Source organism: Amblyomma americanum, chromosome 11 (assembly GCF_052857255.1).
Source record: "Amblyomma americanum isolate KBUSLIRL-KWMA chromosome 11, ASM5285725v1, whole genome shotgun sequence".
In the NCBI taxonomy this organism is placed as follows: domain Eukaryota; kingdom Metazoa; phylum Arthropoda; class Arachnida; order Ixodida; family Ixodidae; genus Amblyomma; species Amblyomma americanum.
In genome coordinates this window covers 52,764,658-52,784,979 of record NC_135507.1, presented here as the reverse complement: position 1 = coordinate 52,784,979, position 20,322 = coordinate 52,764,658, and the positions used below count along the sequence as shown (strand labels likewise).

Sequence of the window (20,322 nt, the reverse complement as noted above, 5' to 3'; positions counted from 1 at the left end):
CTTGAGCTGCGTACGGAATTTATCCGTCAGGTACTACAGCCCTCTTGATCAAATTTGAAGCGTACCAATCGGCGCAGCGAGCGAGGCGTCGCACCACCATGCGTCGCACGTCCAGTCAGTGCAGACGACACAGATCGGACAGCTGGTCCGCGATGTTGATGTTGATGGGGCTGTTTTCTACTTACTGCTGTCAAATTTATTTCCGCGGCATGCAAGGTGGTGGCGGTGGTTGTTGCTATGAAGGGGGGAGGCCGCGAGCAGCGCGAGCTTTCAACGTACATGTTTTTCCACACATCTCCCCTTTAAACCAGTTGAGCAACTTTAGTGTCCGCAGTATAGTAGTGCGCCCTGTGGACTAAGTGGAGAGGCTGATGCTACTGATGGGGAAAAGTTGAAGTACTTTCGCTTTTCACCGCTCAGATGGCTCATAGCAAGGACGACCTCTAGAGTTTTTCCAGTGACTCTAACGACCTCGACGCAGCTACGCCTACAAGCGCGCGGTTTCGGTTTCGACCGTGTGCGTGACCAAAATTCCTGAAAAATTAATTGCTTTCTAGTGCCGCCGAAAACTGCATTAGCCAAAATCTAAAAACTGATATGGATGTCACGACAGGCTACAAACTACTAGAACAATGTGGATCCCATCTAAACAGTGGAGAGTCTAGTGAATCTACGTCCATGGACGAAGTTGAAGGAACGCCCAGCTAAACGGAGCGGCGAAAGACTGAATTTGCAATTCGACTGAGCGAATTCCACGCGGCCAGCTGTAGCTATCGCGTCACTTCAGGTTTAACCAGAGCTAAACCGCAGCCATTTTTTTTTTTTTTGTAGAAACAATCTCGCCGTTTTGATGCCAATGTGCGTGCCTCTCTCGCTTAACTCCGAATTAATGAGGTTTGACTTGTCATCATGGATTTCTTTTTGCATTACCACATTACAGGTTGGATACTGTTATACTGTCTGATCAAGTAATATACATTTCTGTGCACATCATGTTTTTTCATATGGTGCTGAGTCAGTCTAGTTCTGTTTATTTCAGTTGCAAAGACCATGCACTATTTCGAAAAAAATAAGTGCAACAACATTTGCTTGATTATCATTTTCTGAAATTTTTTTGTAATGAACTGATATTCAGTTTGATGTTCGAAGCTTTTTTTTTTCTTATTAGAATTTGGTTCGTATTAAATAATTTTAATAAATATTCGCACACCCCTACTAATAAGACAGCTGTGATCGTGAACTGCATCACTACAGGTGGTGTGGAGTTTACGTCAGTAAATGTAGAATATCTTGCAGAAAGAGAAAGAGGCTTTGACTGACCAAAAGGACCCAGCACTTCTTCGTGGTGGAACAGGTGTCGTTTCCTGCACCTACTTATAAGCTCAAAAACTTTGGCTTGCCATTTCAAAGTACCCTGAACACATGACAAGATTGCTAGCATTTTCACTGTACCAATATGCATCCCAATCCTCAGGATATTAGGCTACTTATTTCATTAAATATTGTCACGGAACCAGGAAGGACTAAAAAGGATGCAGGACCACAGAGCTTGGTGAGGCGAACGGCTGAACGACAGCTGCTCAAAACGTTTACTACAGCTCCCTCGCCCCGAAGAGATGCGTGCTCGAGAACAGTGCAAAGAAGAAGAATGCAACGTGACATTGGCCCCCGTCGAAAATACAAGGGTGCACCTGAAAACAAAATGGCACAAAGACGAGTCCCAATATCAACGTCTGGCTCCCACTCTCTGCATGCTACAAACTGTACGGACTACCCTCAATATGTGTGCCAAACAGTTTGGTCTAAGGCAAAACTTTCTTCTTTTCCAACAGTGCAATATATTACACTTTCCCTAACAAAAACAAAAAAGTGGATGTCTTGGTGGGCTACCAAACCATACTTAATATGCTTCATGGTACACCAATGAGCCTACCAGATTGGTTTTTCTAGGCACGATGATACTGATTGGTTTTTCTACACAGAATAGTATAGGCATCATATTTTTATTTTCTCTTCATTAAGCAAAATGCACTTTATGTTTACAAATACCCGGAATTAACGAATTCTTATATTTAAGCATAACCTTGTGTGAAGATCTAGCCTGCAATATGCATGTCACTAACATCAGTTAACAGCTAGAACTACTGCTTGCTTAAAATGTCATTTGCACTACGCTCCACCAGACGTGAAGCTTCTTGCATACAAGTCCCTGGTTTGAACAAAACCAGAATACGCATCCCCCACCTGTAGCCGTCACCAAATATATATTAGATAACTTCACTAGTCACTGCACAGGATCGAGCCGCTAGATTAATTCATTTATGTTATTCATACAATGTCGGCATATCCTTTCCAAGTCTGGTCTAACAAAACTGCTTGTCATCGTTGAATCATTTTACAGGAAAAATACAGTGCTAACAGAGACGACGGACGAAGAAGATGTGCACAACACAAGGCTCTTCTTCGTCCATCGTCTCTGTTTGCGCTGTATTTTTCCTGTGAAATGAACGTAACCCAACAAGCCCAACTTTCTATCCTACTGCATCGTTGAATCGCCAGTATACGATTGTTTCAGAAGGTTTTTTTACAGCTCACTTTGTAATCCGCCCTAAATCAGCCCTCTGGCACGCAGTTCACTCCGCATTGGTCATCCTTTGCAAGTTGCCCGTCCAGGCACTAATACTACAGCGTTTGCTGCATCATTCTTTCCTCGCTCGGCCATAGACTGGAACGGCCCTCCACAAGATGTCACTGAAACCCACCTGCCTGTCCACATTTTCGAAATGTATAACTGCCATTGCAAGACTGGCCTTCGGCTCCGGCATCTTCAGAGGCTGGCGCTTAATGACTGCACGCATGAGGGACGGAGCGTGCGGAAGCATCAGGGCGGTAAGGTAGAATGGTGTCCATTGTGCAAGAAGGCTCACGGCCGTACACCACAATTAGCCGATATGTACTTTTGTACACAAGTTAGCTTATACCTATATCCACCCCTTAAGCAATACCTCCAAACTCAGGGGTCTTTAAGGTAAATAATGTGATGTGATGCTGCGATATTCTGGTGCGTCTTTGTGCTTAAATTTGCAAATAAACCAGCTCAAACAATGAATTAACTATATGGCAGAGCAGAACTGGAAGAAAAATGCTGGTCCTGTAAGCCACATAACGAAAATAAAACAAATCACCGCTCTGGCATGTGGCTCTGCAAATTTGGTTTGGCTTTATGGGGTTTAATGTTCCAAAGCAACTCGGGCTACGAGGTACACCGTAGTGAGGGCTACGGGTAATTTCGACCACCTGGGGCTAGCGTGCACTGATATCGCACAGTATATGGGCCTCAAGCATTTCGCTTCAAAATGCGACCGCCGTGGCCGGGATCGAACCCGAGTCTTCCAAATCGGCAACCGAGCACCATTCGGCTGCCACGGCCCAGTGGCCACCGCTTGGATAACTTGCACATTAAATGGGCAAACCCAACAGCATACAAATGCTCTCAGGCACAGGCCAAGAACTGCTTGAGGTGTTCATTACACACCTCCCATCACTTTGCATGATCCACAATTTTTTTTCAGCCATAATATCTGTAAAAAATGGCCTGGCTTAGCTTATGGTTAAGCCTAGGATACGAAGCATACGTCGCTTGGCAAGCCGTACTTCTCGTTCTTCTGCCGTTTCCGTGGCTCTTTGTAACCTGCGCTTTGCGGTCTGGCGAGCCGCCCTCTCCCTGGCCGACATCACGCTGCTCAACTGACTCAACGAGTGCGTCGCCTTTTATACAATTGCGTGACGTCAGTATCTCCTAGCGGTAGGAGCGGGAGTTAGGCCGCCGGCGGAGGCTGCGCGTCCGCAAGCGAGCGAACGAGTTGAGCCCCAGCTTTCACAGCTGTTGTGACGTCATATTATGTGGTGCGCCGATGTAGGTCAAGTGGTAGCTACGCGGCCGCGCGCGGCGCAGCAAGGAAGAGCTTGGTTGTGCGGCTAGTATGCTTCGCATAAAAATACCTGTTAGCTGCGAGCAAGTCCCAGCATGCCTGCACTTTTCTTGCAGGAAATTACAGGCCACATTTCCTTTGAATTTCAGGCCCTATTTCCTCGTAGCACCACACCAAGTACATTATTAACAGTGTTAACCACAAGTTGGGCTAAGCATGCCGAAACTTTAAAAAAACCCAGTTTTCTCTTAAATTATCGCTTTACAAAACGCTAATCTGTTCAAAACTGGAATATGCAGCTGCTGTATGGGATCTCCACCATGAAAAACTAATTACTTTTCTGGAGATGGTTCAAAATAATACCGCAAGTTTTATTTTATCTAACTTTAACGTGGTGCAGGAGTAACCAGCATGAAAACTACCCCTATAGCCTTTAGCATGCCGCAGATAAATAATTCATCTCTTTTTCACTAATTGTACCATCATTCCACTCTACAGAACACACTCATTGCTCATTCCCTCTCCACTACGTTTCAAGCCCCACCGATCATTGACGCAAGGTTGGAATTTCTACATTTCGCACCTTATAAACATTTCATTCTTTCTTGCCTCTTGTTTCAGGTGAATGGAACCACCTTCCTGCTGAAATCTTGAACATCAATGATAACCAGCATAAACAGCAGAAAATTTTCGCAATACTCATTTTCTTGTCCATGTATTTTTTTTTGTAACCACTCCCCTCTTTAATGCTTCTGGCCCTGAGGGCTCAATAAATAAATAAAAATTACGCTGAAAGCAGTATGGCAGGGAAGCACAGCGTGTGGCAACAGCGATGCAAGTGGATGTTCAAACTATTACCACCGTTCCAGTGGAACAAATAGACAATTTTAGTATGAACACATAGTGTGCAGTGTGAAGATGGGACAATATTTTACAGGATTTCAGATCCTCTTGAAGTATAGTGAATTTCGCTAAGACACTCCGCTGAAAGACTTGTCAAAAAACTGGAAGAGTGGCAGGTAGAGATGGTGTGGTAGTCAGAAACATCATTCTAGTGAAGCACACAAATTCCGCCACCAGTTCCGGAAATACGGCTTCAATACCTAAATCCAATTTTATTAACCAATGGTAAACTTACATGCACTGTTCACACCTGTTATGAAAAGAGGAGTGAAGTGGAACTGCCTTGCTTTCAACGTTCTACGCACACAACAGAATACGACTTCTATTTGAACCAACATATAGGCATGTTCGTTCAAGGGGCACTCGCTCTTGTGCACAAACGTTTATGAGGGTTTAAACGTCTCAAAGAGACTCGGGCTATGAGAGATGCTCTTGTGCAGAAACGTCAGTAGTCCAAAATGAAAGGAAATGTAAAGCCGCCATGAACATATCACGGGAAGTTTCACACAAGCGTGTGGCCAATCACAAGTGATGTGGGGACGGCAGTTTTAATCGCCAGTGGTGGTATAACGCAAGGTTGATGCAATGGACAAGTTGCACACACATCTGCACAGTTTAATTTCGAACCTCCTTGTACCTGCACCAAAATGCTTTGCAACCACCACTGCATGCATACTCATAATCCCGGAGTATTTCGGCACCCCAGCTAGTGGTTCCTCTCGACAAATTAGAAGCATCCGGGAAAAAGCCAGTGCATGTGCAGTTGATAAAAAATCATTCTTCTGATGTGCAGCCAACACCTTCATCACTTGAAGGTGTGTATGTGCCAGAGTCCGAGAACAAGTGCAAAGTTCAAAGGCAACAGAGATGCAAACACAAGAACAGCAGCGTCAATTTCATATTTAAAACAAAAGCTGAACAACAGATCACGCGTAACTGGCACTGACAATGCTAGTATATCACAACATCAAAACCTACCACAAACCCGCTAATATTCAAGGTGGAAGGACTTCTTGGGGAGAACAGGTGTAGAATCAGATGCACGCACAGTCATGAAGCTATCACTTTCTTTTATTGTGCTTTTAAAAAAAAAAAAAAATCAAACGACTAGATGACTGAAGTTAGCACATGAGAAAAAAACTGCATAAATCACCCGGGTGAGACATTAAACTTCATTAGATACGATGGTGTGTTTAGAAACGAAAGCTGACCCTTAGGAATGGGTAAATGGTCGAAAGGTCTGAACCCGAGGCTTTATGCACATTCGCAAAAAGGAACTGGTTATTGCACAATACTTCTGCATGACGCAGTGAAAAAACTTGTTTTTTTTTCTTCAACTAGTAGGGACACGAGCAGAACAGCCTGATGTTGAACTCCTTGTAACCTGGCGATATGGAGCCCCGGCTGAAATGTTTTCCCAGAAAGTTGATGCAGCACTCCTAAGCAATTCTACTCGCAAAAGAAACTGCAGAGCTCTGTGTGCATTTGTAAAGTGCCAATAACATAGAAGGGGCGCGCTGCACATGAAGCAACACCCTAAGAGAGAAAAAGCCAGAAAAATTTCTCTTCCTTAGCGCTACTACCCTACAGTAGTCTGCGAGACAAAAGCTAAGCTTTTTGGCCCAGTATGTACTGTAACTAACTCTTCGCTTTGATGTTAGCCAAAATGCCAGCAAGTAAAGACTAATCTATGGTCTGCGAGCTCCTGTAGTGACAACTGTGCCACCTGTGTGCGGGGATGTGTGCAGCCAATTTTCTGTGCTTTCCAATACGGCCACAAGGCCCACACGGTGTTCCCCAAATATGCCAAGTGCGTCAAGTAAAATCTTTGAAACAGAAACAAATTTATTTCTTCCTGCACACAAATAAAAAGCTTTCGCAAAGAATAAAAGTTTGTGCAAGATAAAATTTATGTGGCACATCTATTTTCACAAACGGATGAAGGCTTGAAAACAACTTCAGGCCCGAAGCGTCAATCACAGATATCAAAGTACTAAAAGGAACAACAAACCCCCATGCTTCGCATAAGAAACTACTGGCTGAAGGCAAGAAAAAGCTACCAAGAGATGGGACAGCAGGGCGGTCAATAAAACCTGTATCAATGAGTGATGGAAAGAACGAAACTACCTCGTCAAGCAAGGCTGAAAAATCCAAGGCGAAGCTGATCTAAACTCTATACCTAGGGTATCCGTCAGCAGGACCCACGAAAAGGTTTTTCAACCACTATCACCTCATAAACGAAGCAAGCGGAAAAATTTAGCACTACAGAATAAGAAAGGCAAATTTGGCTTCACATCCTCGCCATGAGAATCAACTTAGGTTGACAGCGATATATACATGTGCAGAAGCTAACAACAAGAATTTTTAAACATTCCTGCCTTACTGCAGGAATTCACAATACACTGATGCTTCAATAACCCCAGTTCGAAAGGATACACAGCAGAAAAGGAAAACAAAAGAGAAACACGTGTTCCCCGCAGGTTCCCTCAAAAATATCACTTCTGACACTAACGGGTGCACTTGACACCAGAAAAGTGCAAAGGCAACTGCCAGTGGCACTTCCTGTCGAAGCGACGTGCTCACTTGCCATTTTTCTCACACGGCTCTGAGAGCCCAACAAACAAACTTAGAACAGTCAAAACAAGCCAATCCACACGCTGGCAGGGACAACAGAGCCAGGGATGACCAGAGAGGTCAGTCAGCGAATGTGGTCGACGATAAAGCAACACAGTACAAAAAGAAAATGGGAGGGAAGAAAGAGAAAGAACGCAAGGAGACAGTCGCAATAACGATGCTTGCACATCCTCGGCTTGGCTTGGCTTAGATCTGGCTCAGCGGCACCTTGACCGGTAGTGGCGGGGCCTCTTGATCGACAGGTGGCTGAACCTTGACCTGCTCAGATGGGTCGTAGATGAGTAGGTAGTCAAGGTCTCCACTGACGCCCATTTTCTGCAGTGTAAGAAGACAAAAGCAGTTATTCTAGTTGCTGCGCAAAAGTCGACTTATACCCGGCTGGCTAGCCAGGAAACTGAACTGACAACATGGTGTAGTTTCAGACTATGGCGCGACACGGGCTTTGCAGGTCACTGCACGTAACCAGAAGTTGGCTCTCGCACTACCTACCACTCGTCTGGTAAGCGAGTGTCAGCCTAAGCAAGCCAGGTAAATGGTGCCTAGTTCAAATTTTCATTAGAACCGATCCGCGTATCAAGTGAAAATTTTTTTTCTTGCTTCTGTTTTGCAAACAACACACAGTAACTACAGTGCATTATTTTCTCTATTTACTTAAGCAAAGTAACTAAGTGAACGTGGTTTCTATACAATGAATTTCTATGAAGTCCACATTCAAAAGAACTTGGTGACATCATGAAAGCCTTAATGCTGCAGTATACCCTTCAATGTTGTGATCAAATCTATAACATACACCTGTAATGCAATTAATGCAGTAAAATCATACCCAGAAGCACTTGCATTCACTCTGTAAAATTTACATTAGAAATTATGGGACCACAGAAATTTTACAATCAGGCATCTTGAATTAACTGGTATCAAATTATAAACGTTTTGGTGTACGTAACAAAAACCTGGTGGAAGACTGACAGCTTGTCCTATCAATTTGACCTTAAACTGTCCATTCATAGGACTCTCCACCAAAAACTGCTCACTCCCTCCTCTTATTGTTGCATTTCAACTGGGTACAGGTTAAAAATGTGATACGGCGTGTAATCAAGTAATCAAACATTTCCTGACCACCTGATTCTGAGAACTTCAAAAAATGAGATACCACCTTCCCACTCTGCTCCCAACTGTGTGTCATCCATAAGAGAAATCTAACGTCTAACAGCCTTGCGTATGTTTTTTTTTTCCAGCCACCTGCATTTTATTCTAAAGCAGGGGTCCTCAATCATATTAGGTACGGGGTACCCAATAACGCTGACGAATACTGCATGTCTTGAATTCGGTTCCCTCATTTTGTGCTTGACATGCGGAGAAAAAAGAGCACGCAGAGGCACAGACTGTCTAGAATTCCTCAAATTTAATTAATAATGACTGGCTGCACACAGTAGGCACTGGATATGTATCAAACTCAATGGGGATCGCAGAGAAGCTTGATACATCTGATATAAAAAACATGGCGACATAAGCCTATCTTCAATACAGAAACACGAGTATGGTGCACCCACGCTAGCGGAGTGCTCGCCGCAGCAACAGGCTGCCTGCCAGAATACTGACAGTGCGCAGTCTCTGGGTGTTGCTAGGCCCAGCCCATTTCACATCGAAACCACACGGGATGGTGCTTTTGAACTGACCACTTATCATAAGAGGTCTAACATTGCTATGCGATGTGGGGACCTGCCCTGCAGCCCCTGAGTTTGCTTTCCCGCGAGGCACCGTGCAGCGGCGGTCTCACCTCGAGGCTGAGCGGATTCCCTTGTCAGTTACATTAACTGGCAAGAGAGGGCGCCAGCGTCGCTGCGCGGGAGACTGCTGAAGCCTGCCCGCGGGAGATGGGCTCTCTTGGGCCGGGATAATCACCCTGAGCGGACGCGTCGCTCGGGTCTCCGCTCTTCGCGGACGGGGCGAAGAAGCGACGGGGAGACAGGCTCCCGTACTCGTCCCGTCCGGCCTGCGGAGTTTATATCCCTTGCCCTAGCGCGGGCGAACATTCGCTCGGAACCTTGCTGGTGAGTCGGACGTCCTTGATTCATTAGCGTACCTTGTTGCTAGCTGGCGTTATTGTTTCTGTAGCAATAAATGCCTGTTTGTGTCAGCCAATGTGTCGTTCCTTTGTTCCCCCAGAGCAAGGCCCGCCGTGGTCGGCGTGCGCTCGGTAGCGTACGCGATCACGGGGTGGGGTCCGGGCTGATTTGAACCGTGTCAGCCGCGATTGAGTGGGGAGAACGTACTTATCTCCCCAATTCAACCCCACAGCGTACACTACAAGCAAAATAATGTCTTGTTAAAATTAAGGTACAGATGGTTTCAGCAGCGCCTTCGGCAGCAAAGTTGGCCGACAAGAACAGCCACAAGCCTCCGGTCAGCCAGGTTGGCTTCACCTCATGACAAGCGGAGCACAGAACATCGGTTTCTTAGCAAGACTGCAGGTGTTTTGTTAAAGGTATGCCAGACCAAGGCATACCCCCAACCAATACCAAAGTTTCCTCACCATGCATTTTATGTGTATTCATGTGGCTAGTGCTGTCAGCTGTCCAAAGCTTGCAGCCAAGACAACTCCGCACGCGAGATGACTGCGCGAGCACTGCTAGGAGAAGCACCACTACAGAGACAAGGCACGCCGTTTGATATATCATATGTTCCGCTGAACGTGATTTCGATAAAATTGAATAAAGTGCTATACCTCTGCATAGGATTTCTACAAAGATAATTTGGCTATTTGATATAAACAATGATTCGATATATCCTGAATTGACTGCAGTGAAACAGCCTGCTATTAGCATGGCTAGACTGGGTAAAGGAAAAGTTGGCGTTGAAGCATGAATGGGTTCAAGAGCCTACGGAACCTAAAAAGATCTCCAAGGAACCCAGTTTAACAGCCCCTGCACTAGAGCAAGCATTTGTTTTAAATTTATGTTGTGTGTCCAACACATACTGTTGCTTCCACCTTCAAAGGAGTGCTCCGAGGGTACATAAAAACAAAGGCACATGGAAAGCCAGAAGCGATGCAAGCGCAACACACTCACGTGGTGCGAGTAGGCGGGCGGTGGTGAGGCGGATGATGGTGTGGAACTGCTGGGCGAGGACACCATGGTGGCACAGCAGAGCCACACCATGGTCACCACCACCAGGAACAGCACCATCATGAGCAGCCACTCGGGTATGCCCGACTGGCGTGAGATGCAGTCCAGCCAGCTGGAGGAGCTTGCTGCTGCAGACACTGTCGATGACGATGACTCAGCGGCAGCCGCCTCATGCTCCGATGTAGCAGATGACGCTGGCTTAGCAGGCCGGTCCTCCGAAGGCTCCCCTGTGCGACACATATGCATATTAATGAATAAAAAAATAATTATTGATACCTTATGATGGCATATTCCAATCGATATCCAAAGCATCGTGCTGAATCCGCAAAGTGACATCAAATCCACCGCAGTGTCAAGGAATCCAGATCTACGACTGAAACACAAGACGCACCCATGCGGCAAGGTGACCTGGGATGATGCCCCGTGCGGGGAGTTACTCCTGATCCATGACTGGATCCTGGGATCTGAATGCAAATGTCCCCCAAAACACGGGTTCGGATCCCCGAGGAAGAAAATGTGCTGTGGATAGCTCAACGAAATACGCCCTGAAACTATCTCCTAGTTATGCTGTCTGTGTGATTTACATTGGCATCCATCATTTTTGTGAACTTCATTTGCGCTTGCCCCATCTATTCATAGCACCTTCCTTGCATACCCCCCTTTTATTTTGTACACTCACTAACAAGTGGTTCCACAGCCAGTTGTCAGGTTTGTGATCCCCTCATGTGCTCATTATAACTCATAAGCCATTTTAGCTCATCCTTATCAAGATAACATTCAAAATATGACAAAATACGACAAGTTCCCTCCTTTCAACATGAAAAGGTGCACACCACACATGGGAGATGACACTGTGCCAAGGGGAACTTTCCCCTTTGCAAGTATCTTTAAATGTATGCCAGGTTAGGTTAGCAAGAGTTTACTGAACGAGTTGTTGTGAAACAAGAACAAGGGTAGGTAGCAAGCAACAGACAAATGATATATGCTGGACTAGACACCAGACTTGCAAGTGACAGGACTGAGTGTTCGTCGGCAAACACTTCAAGAAGCTCACAAACAGCGTGTGAACCAGCTGACAATATTTAGGCAAATCTAACGCGATTTATTTTTTCCCTTAAACCATCTGCTTTAGAAGAGAACTCGCGTTATACTCAGAGCCGAGGCACATAAACAGCGAGATTTCTTTTTTTTTGTTCGCTGCACTCCAACATACCTACAGTGACCTTCACCACCTGGCTCAGGAGTTGTTAGGAGAAGCCAACCTTTCAATAACCTTGGAGCAACGCTGTCTGCATGCAAGGGCAAAGGAGAGGGTGGCTATGAACGTGGAAAGAAGGCGGCGCGGGTCGTTGATGAGAAAGAGAAGGTACTACAAGACCCGAATGGAGAAGGAAGGGGGAAGAAATGTGAGCGGGCGCGGGCCGGGGCCGACCGAAACCCGAAGCAGTGGGGACACGGCAGGCACGGGGGGGGGGGGGGGTGACGGCAGCTAGCTGCGTATGTTGGTCAGAGGCTTTGGAGCGCCATAGACTCAAATAACGACGACAAATGCGTTGTTGCTTCCGTATTTTTGCGTGCCGTCTCCACCGACTTTCTTTTTCATGAGACCTCAGCAAGAGTTGGCCTGAATGGTTGGAGATCATAATAATTTAGTAATTATTATGATCTCCAACCATTCAGGCCAACTATATATATATATATATATATATATATATATATATATATATATATATATATATATAGGCCTCAAATTACCACTCGCATAATAATCATGCAAACACGGTATCACAACCACACGTAGCCCAGACACTTCAGTTGAAGTTCCAGTTGGTGGTCAGTGTGTCAGGTTTTATGGCTCATAAGCAACTGAGGCTACCAAGAGCCAAACGCAGGATTGGAAAGATTACACTTGAGCTGGCAGACAGTGTTACAGTTAGTGTTACAGTGTTAGCGAGTGTTACAATTTATTGATGACATTTCCTTTCTTTAGGAATCTAACAGCCCCTGATGAAACTATTATTGCATTCTCTCCTAAAAGTAAGTTGGGGTGGAATTGAACGCTGTAAAATACAGTGAAATGCTTTTTTTTTCTTAGTTTTCCGAGTTTCCTGCATGAAAATAACACACGGTTTACTGTGACCCCTTTGCCACATAGTTCACAAAGAGGATTTCCTTGTTTCACAAGGAAAAGTTTTATGCAGCTATCAAAAAGATGAGTTCTTTTAACCAGCAAACCAGTGCTAGTCTCATATGGTTCTACTTCAGCTGCGCATCGTCCTCACAGAAACGGCACTCCAAGCTCCCAATAGGAAGCAGTACAAACCACAGGAAAAGAAGAGCTTATACTTCATCATCATGGCAAGCATGCCTCAGCAGAAAGCGCAGCAAAAGCCAGTAAGCAGCCATCACATCTGCCGCGCACACAACTCACCAGCATGGGGGTCGAGAATGCGGATGGGGTGTCAGCTCCCCGCGCACCACGATCAGGTTGCCTGTGGTCCTTCTGCACGTAGACGCGTAGAAGGTGCGCCTGATGATGCGGCACACATGGTCACCACAGTCTCGTACATCTTCTGGACCAGCATGAGTAGCCGCAGGCGGGTGGAGGTGCGACTTGTGCTCCGTCTGCAGGAACACCGCCAGATAGGGAACCAAGAAAAAGAAACACGGACGAGAAACATAGTGTCAGGGCTAAGTCGAGCTGCAACAGCCAATGATGGCACAATACAGGTCGACTGCACAGTTTCATATGTCTATTACCTTCCTTCACAAGGACATCAAAGTGCTCTGAATGCAAAGGGCCCCCTCGCACACTTTGGCAACTAAGAAAGGCACAATGCTGCAACTCACGGTAACACCACGCAGCCTTCAAAGGTTTCCGCATTAGTGCCGACTGGAGCAGAAAGTGTTATATTGCTTGTTTGCGAGCATTAATCAGCACCATGTCTTCTTTAGTCAATGGCAGTGACAGTGCCAAGGGAGATGGGAAGTGGCGGTCGCCACTCTAAAAACTGGAAGAGCATTTCGTTCAGACACTGGCCAGGAGGATGTTTCACGATAGTGCAGCCCCTTCGGCTCTCCGTGCTACTCACGAAGTGCCACTTCACTCTACTAGTGATGCATCCCTCCTTACCGAGTGATCTCCCCCCCCACCCCCCCCCCCAAATTCAATGTAAGTACCGTATTTACGCACATAATTTGCGCCCTCGCATAATTTGAGCACCCTTATCACCCGGGTTTACAAAAAAAAATTTTTTACTCGCAATATTTACGCACCGCGCTGCGCTAGACCACCATCATGCACGCGGGCTCTACCTTATGGCTCTACCCTGTTGCATTCGGCTATTCGCGTGTTTGTTCGGAAGGCTTTTTGAAACTTGTGCGCTGGGCGTTCATGGTGGTGTCAGAGGCCGCTGTTACAATCGCGGTGGCACCAGCGGCATCGCCACTCGGAACGGCCAGCAGCGCTTCCGGGAGAGGATCAGCAGCTGATAGAAGAGCCAACACGCTCTTTGTTTGGCAGATGCATGTGACTTTACCGCCGGCTACGCGTTCCTTGGCGGCTCTGCTGGCTTGTGTTTGTGAGTTGTTCGGTCGTGTCTTGCGATGGGATATCACAACTCTACGGCAAGTTTCAAACTGCTTGTCAGCGCCTTATCACTGCGCGGAGCGGCGAAGCCAGCGAGAATAACCGCGTGTGCACAAGTTTGCCATATAGACGACAATCGTTGTGTTGCAAACTTGTGCGCACGTGGCTGTTCTCGCTGGCTTTGCAGCTTCACGTCGTGATAAGGCGCCGACAAGCAGTTTGGTCAACGCTCGTGCGGTACTGTTAAAGAATTGTGGGGTGTGATAATTGATTTATTGATTTGCGCTTGCTATCCGGATGAAGTTGTGAAAGCAAACTTATGGAATCCGGAACTACCGAACAATTTGCTGGGCCGCAAGCGATGACGCTGTTTTAGCGTCTTATTCAGCTTCATGCATGCACCTTGATGCCATTCCACAAAGGGGGGGGGGGGGGGGGGGGGGGCTTGTCATTTTGAGAACTTTTTTTTTGGGGGGGGGGGGGGGGGGGGCGGCCAGTGTGGGGTGCGGGTCCAGGTGCTGACGTATACGCAGCAACATACACTATACCTATATTGCGCGTTGTGACCTTTGTGGAGTTTTTTTAAGTCGCACTCGCGAAATCCCCACGTAATTTGCGCACCCCCTTCTTCGAGCCATAATTTCTGAATAAAAAGTGCGCAAATTATGCGCGTAAATACTTTATTCCCTGTCACTGCCCTGCATCACTTAAGTACAACTCAGTAGCTAATGCAGGTGATGCATTAATTAAACTAACTGAGCACTAATGGGTCGAATGTAGCGGTCACACACACAAGAAGAGGTACTTGAGCATGGGGTGACATTAATCATTTTTTTGGGGCGGGGGCTGCCTGATCTTTACAAATTTCTGTTAAAGATGCACAGAGAGGTCAATACAGTAAACATTATTACAAGGCACTCAATTTCTCTGCATGTTATGCTCGATATTGGCCAGCAGTGTGCCCCTCAGTTAACTACCACCTTGCTAGAGCAACAGTATGCTTTATCAATGAAACTGACAGCAAACTCCGCTGCTAAATGTCAAGTGCAAACATCTGCATACAGAAGAGCACTCTGCCCGGAAGAGGCATTCTTGGGAGACTGCCTCGATGTTGCCGAAGGAGTCAAAATGCACTCACTAAAATCAAAAAGCATGCACTGGCACTGCTCACCTTTTTGCCGACATGCCTGAACTGCTCATCGCATCCCTCGGTGCAGGCATAATAGGTGGGCTGGCTGGGGTAGGCCTCTGAGCAGGCTGCAAGGAGGAAAGTTAACGAATGTGTTCAATGTCCATTGAGCACCGTGCTACATGCCCAACAAAAGGTTCATTTACTGCCTCCACTTTATGCAGCGTTTATGCAATCATGCAGATTACCCAGATTACCAGCAAGCTCTGCAAAGGGACTGGCAGATTTTGAGCACGACAAAGCTAACAGTGCATTACTGCCATCAGCAGAAGAACAGCAGCTGTCTTAGTTCAGCTGCAAGCATCACACCGGGTGTGGAAGGAATAAAGGCTTGCTCTACAAATTATAATAGCATTACTCGCACCTTTTTTCACAGCATTATATTAGTTCCATTATCTTTCTTTCAATTAGAGAAGGAATGTTTTTTGTCAACGTCTTCCATGCTAAATGTTTGCAAGTTGTAGACTAGCAGACTGCATCCTCTGAGAAGACCTTAGAAGCCTTTCTCTTGAAATTGCACCAGAAATATATACACACAAAAAAGTTCACATTAGGTCAGTGTTGACAGCCACGGATGCTGGACATTGCTAGTCGTGCAGTTAACAACACTGAGAATATGCATATGAAATAGATCCATTATGCCGGATGCCATACCAGCACAAAAGATTTTCATTTGTCATTAGTACTGATCACTTTGATGGCCAGTGGTAATGGATGTATGCCCAAGCAAGGTTCCTGTGCTTAACTTTTTTTTCTCATGCACTGACCCAGCACCATACTATAAACAACACCTCACACACATGTTCATCTCATAAAAATAACATGATTTCATTAATGCCTTGTTAAGAGCCATAACTATGCACTGCCGACGTACTGTTGTATGCTGTAAACCAGTGGTTCTCAAACTTGGCCCCGCGAAACCCTTGGGCTCCTTGGAGTGTTATTTTGGGTTAGGGCCTGAGCACTGAAATACACGTGCCTCAACCCTCTTATCCTTTACTCATTCTATTTAAGGACTAACCATACTCTAACCGCTTACAGCAAACTGTTTCACTACAGACCTAGTCACTACTGCCAGTTCATTAATACCAGCCATAAGTTCATTTTTTTTCGGCACAGATGACCCCAAAAATGCCCCACGTACAGGATAACGGAACACATTGTTGCCTCATAACTACTTTTTCTAAAAATCGCAGCACTTAAAAGCAATGTTCACTATTCTGCCATAAAAACCTAACGACTCAGAACAAGAAGTACCTTGTCTAGTTCCTCGCACAATTTTGGTTATGCGCTATGAAAATTTTCCTAACTGTTGGTCGGTCCGAGGCTTTTATTTTTGTGGCTGCAGGCCCTTGCTGCATAGGCAGGAGTTTATTCTTTGATGCAAAGCTACCCAGAGACAATTACTTGTGGTTTGCATCTTATTTTTCTGCTTTTGAACTGTGGAGCGACTGTGCTTCAAAAAGCTGAATAATGAAAACCAAGTCTTACGAAGAATAAAGTTTTTAAAAGTGACGTGATGCACTTCTGCTAATCATGACTTGCAAGGATAAGATCATGTCATTTTGGCTTCCATTTCTGCTGCAGTCATGGCAGAAGGCCTTTTTTAAAAAGGCCACAGAGGGCAAAAAAAAAAATGAACTGCAATTTTGCATTTTAGATGCTGCATTGCGTGTTAACAATTTCTGGGCTCTGCCAGTGGCCCCCCCTACACCACCTTCACACAAAAATAACACTTTGTACATTTCTACTGCGCAGATCAAAACTGAACATGGATGACAGGTTCCTTAAAATTTTATCAACATTGCGTATCCAATATCCCGAAAATGGAGTGTTATTGATCAAAATCATTCTTTATGCTCCAAATTCCTCCTTAAAATAAGTTATGAGAATTTTTTCCTCAATGCAGTTTTACTTTCAGTATGCGCAGCAGGTTCCTATGACATTGCGAGTAGGCTGACATCATGCACGATGTGCAAGCATCTATATCGGAGCTGTTTGTTCATTCCCTGTGTTCCCAGCTTCTGAGGCAGGCCAGCACAAGCTAAATGATGAAGCAGAGACTATATAGCAGTTTTTGTGTGCCTCGAGTGATCTTAACCAATTTGCAACATCATACACACATTTTCGTTGAAGAAACCGTAGGTAAAACTACACTGGAGCAGAATTTTCTCTGGTGATCAGTGTTTACCATTCTGAAGATAAAAAGAGAAAAACGTAGGTGTCCCTACCTCTTACAGCTGTTCCCTGCGAGAGAGGAATAAACAGCCTCCCCTCCAATTTGTGGACGCAGTTACAGTACAAGGCCCCTATATTCTGGCCTGTTATCAGATAAGCATTTCACCCGCCTCCCAGTGCATGCTACACAAACACGCAAGCCTTGCTGCAAGCCAAGTACTGAGATGTTGACAGTGACACTGCCATTGTCTTTTCTTTCCTGGAAACAATTTAACTGGAAGCGCCTTTTCTAGCAGGCATTACCACAAGTTAAAGTACGCACTGAAGTTGAGGCAAATACTCATGTGTTACAGGCAGCAGCCCTCCTAATCCTAAGCTTGCATTACATGGGGCAATTAGACTTCTCCCACCTAAACAAGTATACTGAGGCACCCCAGTTACATTTGAAAGTGCATCTTGAAAACATAAAAATACATGTTGGTTTTGTACACCACTGCCATGGTCACATTTACAAAATCAACGCAACTAACCAAGCTTAGCCCTTCGCTACCATCTCGAGCATATGGACAGCGTCTCGATAGCGTCCCACGTGGCACGTGCACGTTTCTTGTGAAAGCAACACTTCACCAAAAATACGTATGGCTTTTTGAAGTCTGCGAGCCTCTCTGCAGTTTTGGTAGCAGTTCGTTTTGGATTCTCTTTTGCAACCATATATTTCAAAGTATATAGTTAAATAAAATCACTAAGCAACAAAAAGAACGACATTGCCAGAATGCCTGTTCAACAGACCACGAGAAAGGACTACAACTGTCCCCCTGTCAAAAAACTTGTCGTTTTGTGCGTCACACAATGTAAAAGAACACAGGCAAGTATTTCAGCACGACAATGGGTCCCACAGGAGGCCTCCAACGTCAAAGATTCTTTTTTTTTATTATTACTTCCAGAACTAGAACGTCATGCAAAAAGAATAGGAGCCTGCAACCTGCACAAGTTTCGGGGCCGAAACCAACATTTCAGCGAAATGACCACCCCCTTTTATTCGATGCAAATGACGGAGCACTCTACACACGTGCAAAAAGGATTGAGGGGACTTACAACAGGCTCAAGAGCACAGCATGCAGCTAGGGGAACCGGTAACAATGCATAGCAACCTGCGCACAGCTACGCATGGCCACAGCTGGTCAACGCGCAAAAAATAAAAGCAAGCTTTTGCGCGCAAGCGCGCCAAACTTCGCAATCGGGTTATATCGCTCCCTCTCTTATCTAGAACACAGGCAGAGGTGACTTGCTCCGCGATTAAAAATAAAAAGGAACCTGGGACGTCATGCATCGTTGACGGAACATTCGTTCTAGATTTCTCCGTGTTTTTGTCTCAGGGCGTCGACGCGAGGAAAGGGTGGTAATGGCAGGAGAGGACTGCGAGAACTGAGGGAGAGGGTGTTCCAAGAAGGCGATAAGCACTGTACTGCCGCGGGAAAACAACTCAGCGCGCGTGAATCACCGCCGCGCTGCAACCGCGAAGGCACCCGAAAAAGCAGAACCCCGCCATACCGTTGAAGCACGCAGAGTGCGTGGCGTTCATGTCGTGGGTCACAGCATTGAAGCCGGCCACGACGAAGTTGCGACATCCTTTCTTGCAAGCGTCGAGGTGCGCGGGCTGCGAAGAGGGAGGGAAAAGCGAAATAAGCGCACACACACGTATGACAGCCTGCGCGCTAGCTCGCCGGAACAGATGTCTCGCTGCGCGCGACAGCAAAGCGGCCGGGCCGCATCTGTTTCGATCGCTTTGTTCCGTATTTTTATTTCGTCTCATCGCGCTCAGTGCACCTCTCGCGGGTTCCCCGCGTCTCTCTCTCTCTCTCATTGTTCCTTTTTTTTTTTCCTTTTCTCTCAACAATTTGCTCTGCGTGCGTGGCGGTCAGGCCCGTGGTTCAAGGCTCCCGGACGCCGAGGCGCACCTGTACAATTCCGGTCGTCCACGGAAAGGTGCGGCTGCGCGTAGTACTAGATACATCCTATCCGAAACGAAACGGCCGACCCCACGATAGGCGCCATTTCCCGAGCAAAGTACAACTGCCTCGCAAAATCACTTTGTCGCAGAAACGGCGCAGCCTTGATGGCTAGATTAAATCTGGCAACGCGCGCAAATACCCCACCTACTGCAAGCTGGCTCCACAACGGCAAGTCGTCGTTCGTCACAACAGCTGACGGCGAGAGCTGGTCGTGGGGGGTAGTGTTTTTTACAAACACTACCCCACCGCGCGCATCGGTAGTGCAAAGCATCGTCGAACGGGGTAGCAATTAACCACTCACCTTGGGATAAGTGTGCACCGGGTAGGTTAGCTCGCAGTGGGATTCACAGCTCTCGCACTCTTCGGATACTTTGCGCAGCGGCTCGCAGCTGCAAAGTGCTACGGCCACGGCGAAAAACGCAACTAGGCCTCCAGCCAGCCTGCGTCCGGAGAACATTGTCGTGTCCCTTGTGCTGCGTTCACCACGATGTTATTCGCTGCTGCAATCGACGACGCACGCTACTTATCGCCCAGACGCATCGACCGCCGAGAGAACAACACGAGAAAAGAAACACGGCACAACCGCTCGCTTCCGATTACTCAAGTAGTCGACGGCAGCTTGCGCTTCGGTTTATCGTTCCAATAGCGGCGGAGCAGCTGCCACCTGTGTGCAGCATCGGCGTTCGGCTCTGCCGCCGGGGCGCTGCGGGCGAGGTCTATTTTTAAAGAGAATCGATAAAGAAAAGAAGCGAGACGAATT

The 20,322-nt window shown here is 46.4% G+C and overlaps 1 pseudogene across 1 annotated transcript; it reads right to left on the bottom strand.

The window, feature by feature from the left end:
* Positions 1-5,012: 5,012 nt before the first annotated feature.
* On the bottom strand, positions 5,013-20,172 carry LOC144110498 (transmembrane protein 59-like; annotated as a pseudogene). The gene is made up of 6 exons (XR_013309854.1): positions 19,864-20,172; positions 19,102-19,207; positions 15,355-15,440; positions 13,026-13,219; positions 10,538-10,821; positions 5,013-7,784 (listed from the first exon to the last, which is right to left on the bottom strand). The product of XR_013309854.1 is annotated as a transmembrane protein 59-like (transcript).
* Between the last annotated feature and the right edge of the window lie 150 nt (positions 20,173-20,322).